Raw genomic sequence first — 8,653 nt, 5'->3', positions numbered from 1 at the left:
ATGGAGAGGTCTGAAAATTGAATTTAATGAGGTGTTTTTTTTTTTTTTAAATGATACTTTAAGTTCTAGGGTACATGTGCGCAACGTGCAGGTTTGTTACATATGTATACATGTGCCATGTTGGTGTGCTGCACCCATTAACTCATAATTTACATTGAGTATATCTCCTAATGCTATCCCTCCCCTGTCCTCCCACCCCACGACAGGCCCTCGTGTGTGACGTTCCCTATCCTGTGTCCAAGTGTTCTGATTGTTCAATTCCTACCTATGAGTGAGAACATGTGGTGTTTGGTTTTCTGTCCTTGTGATAGTTTGCTCAGAATGATGGTTTCCAGCTTCATCCATGTCCCTGCAAAGGACATGAACTCATTCTTTTTAATGGCTGCATAGTATTCCATGATGCATATGTGCCATATTTTCTTAATCCAGTCTATCATTGATGGACATTTGGGTTGGTTCCAAGTCTTTGCTATTGTGAATAGTGCCACTATAAACATATGTGTGCATGTGTCTTTATAGCAGCATGATTTATAATCCTTTGTATATACCCAGTATTGGGATCGCTGGGTCAAATGGTATTTCTAGTTCTAGATCCTTGAGGAATCGCCACACTGTCTTCCACAATGGTTGAACTAGTTTACAGTCCCACCAACAGTGTAAAAGTGTTCCTATTTCTCTACATCCTCTCCAGCACCTGTTGTTTCCTGACTTTTTAATGATAGCCATTCTAACTGGTGTGAAATGTTATCTCATTGTGGTTTTGATTTGCATTTCTCTGATGGTGAGTGATGAGCATTTTTTTATGTGTCTGTTGGCTGCATAAGTGTCTTCTTTTGAGAAGTGTCTGTTCATATCCTTTGCCCACTTTTTAATGGGGTTGTTTGATTTTTTCTTGTAAATTTGTTTAAGTTCTTTGTAGATTCTGTATATTAGCCGTTTGTCAAATGGGTAGATTGTAAAAATTTTCTCCAATTCTGTAGGTTGCCTGTTCACTCTGATGGTAGTCTCTTTTGCTGTGCAGAAGCTCTTTAGTATAATTAGATCCCATTTGTCAATTTTGGCTTTTGTTACCATTGCTTTTTGTCTTTTAGTCATGAAATCCTTCCCCATGCCTATGTCCTGAATGGTATTGCCTATCTTTTCTTCTAGGGTTTTTGTAGTTTTAGGTCTAACATTTAAGTCTTTAATCCATCTTGAATTAAGTTTTACGTAAGGGGTAAGGAAGGGATCCAGTTTCAGCTTTCTACCTATGGCTAGCCAATTTTCCCAGCACCATTTATTAAATAGGGAATCCTTTTCCCATTTCTTGTTTTTGTCAGGTTTGTCAAAGATCAGATGGTTGTAGATGTGTGGTATTATTTCTGAGGGCTTTGTTCTGTTTCATTGGTCTATATCTCTGTTTTGGTATCAGTACCATGCTGTTTTGGTTACTGTAGCCTTGTAGTATAGTTTGAAGTCAGGTAGGATGATGCCTCCAGCTTTGTTCTTTTGGCTTAGTATTGTCTTGGCAATGCAGGCTCTTTTTCAGCTCCATATGAACTTTAAAGTAGTTTTTTTCCAATTCTGTGAAGAAAGTCGTTAGTAACTTGATGGGGATGGCATTGAATCTATAAATTATCTTGTGCAGTATGGCCATACTTTTTTTTTCACGATATTGATTTTTCCTATCCATGACCATGGAATGTTCTTCCATTTGTTTGTGTCCTCTTTTATTTTGTTGAGCAGTGGTTTATAGTTCTCCTTGAAGAGGTCCTTCACATCTATTATAAGTTGGATTCCTAGGTATTTTATTCTCTTTGAAGCAATCGTGAATGGGAGTTCACTCGTGATTCGGCTCTCTCTTTGTCTGTTAATGGTATATAGGAATGCTTATGATTTTTGCACATTGATGATTTTGTATCCTGAGACTTTGCTGAAGTTGCTTATCAGCTTAAGGAGATTTTGGGCTGAGACAATGGGGTTTTCTAAATATACAATCATGTCATCTGCAAACAGGGACAATTTGACTTCCTCTTTTCCTAACTGAATACCCTTTATTTCTTTCTCTTGCCTGATTGGCCTAACCAGAACTTCCAACACTATCTTGAATAGGAGTGGTGAGAGAGGGCATCCCTGTCTTATGCCAGTTTTCAAAGGGGATGCTTACAGTTTTTGCCCATTCAGTATGATATTGGCTGTGGGTTTATCATAAATAGCTCTTATTATTTTGAGATACATCCCATCAGTACCTAGTTTATTGAGAGTTTTTAGCATGAAGGACTGTTGAATATTGTTGAAGGCCTTTTCTGCATCTATTGAGATAATCATGTGGTTTTTGATTTGGTTCTGTTTATATGCTGGATTACGTTTATTGATTTGCATATGTTGAACCAGCCTTGCATCCCAGGTATGAAGCCAACTTGATTGTGGTGGATAAGCTTTTTGATGTGCTACTGGATTTGGTTTGCCAGTATTTTATTGAAGATTTTTGCATCGATGTTCATCAGGGATATTGGTCTAAAATTCTCTTTGTTTTGTTGTGTCTCTGCCAGGCTTTGGTATCAGGGTGATGCTGGCCTCATAAAATGAGTTAGGGAGGATTCCCTCTTTTTCTATTGATTGGAATAGTTTCAGAAGGAATGGTACCAGCTCCTCCTTGGACCTCTGGTAGAATTCAGCTGTGAATCCATCTGGTCCTGGACTTTTTTTGGTTGGTAGGCTATTAATTATTGCCTGAATTTCAGAGCCTGTTATTGGTCTATTCAGGGATTCAACTTCTTCCTGGTTTAGTCTTGGAAGAGTGTAAGTGTCCAGGAAATTATCCATTTCTTCTAGATTTTCCAGTTTATTTGTGGAGAGGGGTTTATAGTATTCTCTGATGGTAGTTTGTGTTTCTGTGGGATCGGTGGTGATATCCCCTTTATCATTTTTTATTGCATCTATTTGATTCTTCTCTCTTCTTTATTAGTCTTGCTAGTAGTCTATCAATTTTGTTGATCTTTTCAAAAAACCAGCTCCCGGATTCATTGATTTTTTGAAAGGTTTTTTCGTGTCTCTATCTCCTTCAGATCTGCTTTGATTTTAGTTATTTCTTGCCTTCTGCTAGCTGTTGAATGTGTTTGCTCTTGCTTCTCTAGTTCTTTTAATTGTGATGTTAGGGTATCAATTTTGGATCTTTCCTGCTTCTCTTGTGGGCATTTAGTGCTATAAATTTCCCTCTACACACTGCTTTAAATGTGTCCCAGATATTCTGGTATGCTGTCTGTTTGTTCTCATTGGTTTCAAAGAACATCTTTATTTCTGCCTTCATTTTGTTATGTACCCAGTAGTCATTCAGGAGCAGGTTGTTCAGTTTCCATGTAGTTGTGCGGTTTTGAGTGAGTTTCTTAGTCCTGAGTTCTAGTTTGATTGCACTGTGGTCTGAGAGGCAGTTTGTTATCATTTCTGTTCTTTTACATTTGTTGAGGAGTGCTTTACTTCCAACTATGTGGTCAATTTTGGAATAAGTGCAATGTGGTGCTGAGAAGAATGTATATTCTGTTGATTTGGGGTGGAGAGTTCTGTAGATGTCTATTAGGTCAGCTTGGTGCAGAGTTGAGTTCAATTCCTGGATATCCTTGTTAACTTTCTGTCTCGTTGATCTGTCTAATGTTGACAGAGGGGTGTTAAAGTCTCCCATTATTATTGTGTGGATGTCTAATTCTCTTTGTAGGTCTCTGAGGACTTGCTTTATGAATCTGGGTGCTCCTGTATTGGGTGCATATATATTTAGGATAGTTAGCTCTTCTTGTTGAATTGATCTCTTTACCATTATGTAATGGCCTTCTTTGTCTCTTTTGATCTTTGTTGGTTTAAAGTCTGTTTTATCAGAGACTAGGATTGCAACCCCTACTTTTTTTTGTTTTCCATTTGCTTGGTAGTTCTTCCTCCATCCCTTTATTTTGAGCTTATGTGTGTCTCTGCACGTGAGATGGGTCTCCTGCATACAGCACACTGATGGGTCTTGATTCTTTATCCAATTTGCCAGTCTGTGTCTTTTAATTGGAGCATTTAGCCCATTTACATTTAAGGTTAATATTGTTATGTGTGAATTTGATCCTGTCATTATGATGTTAGCTGGTTATTTTGCTCATTAGTTGATGCAGTTTCTTCCTAGCCTCAATGGTCTTTACAATTTGGCATGTTTTTGCAATGGCTGGTACCAGTTGTTTCCTTCCATGTTTAGTGTTTCCTTCAGGAGCTCTTGTAAGGCAAGCCTGGTGGTGACAAAATCTCTCCGCATTTGCTTGTCTGTAAAGGATTTTATTTCTCCTTCACTTATGAAGCTTAGTTTGGTTGGATATGAAATTCTGGGTTGAAAATTCTTTTATTTAAGAATGTTGAATATTGGCCCCCACTCTCTTCTGGCTTGTAGAATTTCTGCTGAGAGATCTGCTGTTAGTCTGATTGGTTTCCCGTTGTGGGTAACCCGACCTTTCTCTCTGGCTGCCCTTAACATTTTTTCCTTCATTTCAACTTTGGTGAATCTGACAATTATGTGTCTTGGAGTTGCTCTTCTTGAGGAGTATCTTTGTGGCATTCTCTATATTTCCTGAACTTGAATGTTGGCCTGCCTTGCTAGCTTGAGGAAGTTCTCCTGAATAATATCCTGAAGAGTGTTTTCCAACTCAGTTCCATTCTCCCCATCACTTTCAGGTACACCAATCAGACATAGATTTGGTCTTTTCACATAATCCCATATTTCTTGGAGGCTTTGTTCATTTCTTTTTACTCCTTCTTCTCAGAACTTCTCTTCTCACTTCATTTCATTCATTTGATCTTCAGTCACTGATACCCTTTCTTCCACTTGATTGAATCAGCTACTGAAGCTTGTGTATGCATCACGTAGTTCTCATGCTGTGGTTTTCAGCTCCATCAGGTCATTTAAGGTCTTCTCTATGCTGTTTATTCTAGTTAGCCATTTGTCTAATCTTTTTCCAAGGTTTTTAGCTTCTTTGTGATGGGTTCAAACATCCTCCTTTAGCTCAGAGAAGTTTATTACTACCGATAGTCTGAAGCCGTCTTATCTCAACTTGTCAAAGTCATTCTCCATCCCGCTTTGTTCCATTGGTGGTGAGGAGCTGCATTCCTTTGGAGGAGAAGAGGCACTCTGGTTTTTAGAATTTTCAGCTTTTCTGCTCTGGTTTCTCCCCATCTTTGTGGTTTTATCTACCTTTGATCTTTGATGATGGTGATGTACAGAAGGGGTTTTGGTGTGGTGTCCTTTCTGTTCATTAGTTTTCCTTCTAACAGTCAGGACCCTCAGTTGCAGGTCTGTTGGAGTTTGCTGGATGACCACTCCAGACCCTGTTTGCCTGGGTATCACCAGTGGAGGTTGTAGAACAGCAAATATTGCAGAACAGTACATGTTAGTGCCTGATCCTTCCTCTGGAAGCTTCATCTCAGAGGGGCACCTGGCTGTATGAGGTGTCAGTCAGCCCCTACTGGGAGGTGTCTCCCAGTTAGGCTACTCGGGGGTCAGAGACCCACTTGAGGAGGCAGTCTGTCCATTCTCAGATCTCAAACTCCGTTCTGGGAGAACCACTACGCTCTTCAAATCTGTCAGACAGGAACGTTTAAATGTACAGAAGTTTCTGCTGCCTTTTGTTCTGCTATGCCCTGCCCCGAGAGGTGGAGTCTACAGAGGCAGGCAGGCCTCCTTGAGCTGCGGTGGCCTCCACCCAATTCAAGCTTCCGGCTGCTTTGTTTACCTACTCAAGCCTCAGCAATGGCGGAAGCCCCTCCCCTAGCCTCACTGCTGCTTTGCAGTTCAATCTCAGACTGCTGTGCTAGCAATGAGTGAGTCTCCGTGGGCATGGGACCCTCTGAGCGAGGCACGAGATATAATCTCCTGGTGTGCTATTTGCTAAGGCCATTGGAAAAGCACAGTATTAGGGTGGGAGTGTCCCGATTTTCCAGGTACCGCCTGTCACAGCTTCCCTTGGCTAGGAAAGGGAATTCCCCAACCCCTTGCCCTTCCCGGATGAGGCGATGCCCCACCCTGCTTCGGCTGACACTCTGTGGGCTGCACCCGCTGTCTGACAAGCCCCAGTGAGATGAACCCGTTACCTCAGTTGGAAATGCAGAAATCACCCGTCTTCTGCGTCGCTCATGCTGGGAGCTGTAGACTGGAGCTGTTCCTATTTGGCCATCTTGGAATGAGGTTTTATTTTTTATCCAAGATAAAGGCGAGATAATTCAGGATATTTGCAAGGAAATGGCTTTTATCATTTGGTCATATAATACATTTATCATAATTTTATAATTTGACTATGTGTAATTTAACCTGATGTGTTAGTTCCTAGGGTTTCTGTAACAAAGTACCATAAACTGGGTAGCTTAAAACAAGAGAAATGGCTTGCCTCAGTATTCTGGATGCTAGAAGTCTGAAATCAAGATGTTGGCTGGGCTATACTCTCTCTGAAGTTTCTAGCAGAAGATCTTTCCTTAACACCTTCAGGTTCTGGTAGCCCCAGGCCTTCCATAGTTTGTGGTAACCCAATTCTGATCTCTACCTCTGTCTTCACATGGCTGTCTCTCTCTCTCTCTCTCTCTGTATATGTGTGTGTGTGTATGTGTGTGTGTGCACTCATGCAGGTGTGTCTGTCTGTCTGTCTATCTGGGTCCAGACTTCCCTTTCATAGGGACATGAGTCGTACTGGATTGGGGTCCAACCTAATGACCTCATCTTAACTTAGACTAACTCAAATTAGAGTTATTGGTGCCCTTCTCCCATCTCCTTTCCCCGGCTGCAACCTGTTAATCTTTTGGTCCTTACCTTTTTAGTAAGTGGTACTACCATCCACACAGCCAAAAGCTTGGCTCCTTTTGATTCTACCGTTTCCCTCAACTCATCCTCATACATCTGCAATCCTTCATCTTGTCATATTGCATATCTCTATATGTATTTCCATTTGATCAATATCTCTTCATTTTCACACTCCTGCCCAGTATGAACAACATAATTTCTCACCTTCAGTAGCTTCCTAACTTCACCCTTGCCTTGCTCCCATCTGTCTTTTTAAAGAGAAACCAAATTTCTACCCACACTGGAAGATGGAGGTCCTCTTTCCTTGCTTAACACAGCCATGACTTATGGTCCCAAGAAGCATCTGAAGTGGGTAGCAGCTCCAAAGCATTGGATGCTGGATAAATTGACCAGTGTGTTTGCTCCTCGTCCATCCACTGTTCTCACAAGTTGAGAGAGTGTCTTTCCCTCATCATTTTCCTAAGGAACAGACTTAAGTATGCCCTGACAGGAGATGAAGTAAAGAGGATTTGCATTCAGCAGTTCATTAAGATCAATGGAAAGGTCCGAACTGATATAACCTACCCTGCTGGATTCATGGATGTTATCAGCATTGACAAGACGGGAGAGAATTTCCATCTGATCTATGACACCAAGGGTCGCTTTGCCGTACATCATATTACACCTAAGAGGCCAAGTACAAGTTGTGAAAAGTGAGAAAAATCTTTGTGGGCACAAAAGGATCCCTCATCTTGTGACTCATGATGCTCACACCATCCACTACCCTAATCCCCTCATCAAGGTGAATGATATCATTCAGATTGATTTGGAGACTGGCAAGATTACTGACTTCATCAAGTTTGACGCTGGTAACCTGTGTGTGGTGACTGGAAGTGCTAATCTGGGAAGAATTGGTGTGATCACCACAGAGAGAAGCCCCCTGGATCTTTTGACGTGGTTCACATGAAAGATGCCAATGGCAGCAGGTTTGCCGCTTATCTTTCCGACATTTTTGTTATTGGCAAGGGCAACAAACCATGAATTTCTCTTTCCCAAGGAAAGGGTATCCGCCTCACCATTGCTGAAGAGAGAGACAAAAGACTGGCGGCCAAACACAGCAGTGGGTGAAATGGTCCCTGGGTGACATGTTAGATCTTTGCATGTAATTTAAAATAATGTGGCATGATTTAAAAAAAAAAAAAAAAGAAACCAGTATGATCTTCCTAAAATAGAATGAGATATGTGACTACTATACTTAAAACACTAGCAATGTTCAGTATGCTTAAAATAAAATTCCAAATCCCTAACATGGCACACAGGCTGAGTGTGATCTGACACCTTCCTAATCTGTGTTATGCTTATTTCCGCTCCAGCCTTAAGGAAATGCTCACATCATTCCTTCTGTCTGGCATGCTCTTCTCTCAACTCTTTACCTGTCTAAATACTTTTTAGTTTTCAGATCCTAGCTTAAATGTCATTTAAGTATTTAGTTTTTAATGTAATTTGCAGGTATACTTCTTAAAAACAATTAAAACAATCAGATTTAACTTTGTGCTATTGGATTCGTTGATCACTATCAGTTTTTCATAACATGACTTCTTTTTGAGTTGTCTTATTCTTCTCTCAGTTATCTATAATATTTTCAAGAAAAATTTTGAAGAAAGATATATGGGTGGTATATTTTCTAAGTGTGTTTGTTTCTGAGGATGTGTCCTCAATAAAAAAATGATAGTTTTGCTGGATTTTTAAATTTACAAGTTACAATATGTTCTTCTTCTCATAGAAGTACTGTTGATTGCCTACCCAGCAGCCATTTCTCCTTTTTTCTTATTAAGAAAACTCTGGGCCGGGCGCGGTGGCTCAAGCCTGTAATCCCAGCACTTTGGG

The 8,653-nt window shown here is 40.5% G+C and overlaps 1 pseudogene; it reads left to right on the top strand.

Moving 5' to 3' along the window:
• Positions 1-4,313: 4,313 nt before the first annotated feature.
• On the top strand, positions 4,314-8,345 carry LOC693988 (small ribosomal subunit protein eS4, X isoform-like; annotated as a pseudogene).
• The last annotated feature ends 308 nt before the right edge of the window (positions 8,346-8,653 follow it).

This window comes from Macaca mulatta, chromosome 11 (genome assembly GCF_049350105.2).
Source record: "Macaca mulatta isolate MMU2019108-1 chromosome 11, T2T-MMU8v2.0, whole genome shotgun sequence".
In the NCBI taxonomy this organism is placed as follows: domain Eukaryota; kingdom Metazoa; phylum Chordata; class Mammalia; order Primates; family Cercopithecidae; genus Macaca; species Macaca mulatta.
This window is presented reverse-complemented; position numbering and strand designations above follow the sequence as displayed.